Source organism: Bison bison, unplaced genomic scaffold, assembly GCF_000754665.1.
Source record: "Bison bison bison isolate TAMUID 2011002044 unplaced genomic scaffold, Bison_UMD1.0 scf7180017864492, whole genome shotgun sequence".
In the NCBI taxonomy this organism is placed as follows: Eukaryota; Metazoa; Chordata; class Mammalia; order Artiodactyla; family Bovidae; genus Bison; species Bison bison.
The window spans coordinates 9,176,137-9,177,119 of record NW_011495051.1 but is presented as its reverse complement, the minus strand read 5'-3'; positions in this window follow the sequence as shown (position 1 = coordinate 9,177,119).

Here is a 983-nt window from a genome sequence, read left to right as displayed (position 1 = left end):
AAAGTGATTGGCCTCCAATTAAAATAAATAAATGTAAATTTAAGAAAAGAAAAAAAATAACTTATTTGGCATGTGAGGTCACTGCAGACCTTAGGGAAGGCAGTTGTGATGGAGGTAGAAATACTCCTGATGAGTTGGTTGAGAAGAGAGTGAATGTTGTGAAATGGAAGTAACAGATACTGACCAAATTCTTTAGAAGTTTGGAGCGATACCCAAAGGGGAGTATGGGTCTGTAAGTGTTTTATTTCCCTTGAAAGAAATGGGAATGGGGATGATTGGATATTATAACAGGTCAAATGAGATCATATATCCAGATGAGGCTCTACAACTGAGAACTGAAGCATCGTGTGTAGGATTCATTCAAGCATGGGCTTCTATTTCTATTAATAACTCCTGAATCTCTCAGCAGGAACTTCTTCTGTCTGTATGATTAATTAACTTTTTATGTCACTTATGCAGATTAATGATATCCAAACCAATACCACTTACCTCTCAGATAATAGTGGGGTGTTCTGAAGGCCGTCAACTCAACCTTTCCAAGATAACCTGACATTTTATCCTCCCCAAAATGTTGCTTTTTCTATGATCCCATCTCGTTGAAAGCATACACCATCAATTTTGGTACCCACAGAATTTTATTTTATTCCAGTGTTCTCAACCAGACTGATTTTGCCCTCTCTGGAACAACTGGCAAAATCAGTCTGGCTGAGAACACTGGAATAACCAGTTTCTGCTTATCACAACTCAGTGCTGGTATCTCACGAGTAGAGACCAGGGATCCTGATAAACATCAGACAATATACAAGATAGACTCTATGACAAATATTAATCAGATCAGATCAGATCAGTCGCTCAGTCGTGTCCGACTCTTTGCGACCCCATGAATCGCAGCATGCCAGGCCTCCCTGTCCAACACCAACTCCCGGAGTTCACTCAGACTCACGTCAATAGAGTCAGTGATGCCATCCAGCCATCTCATCCTC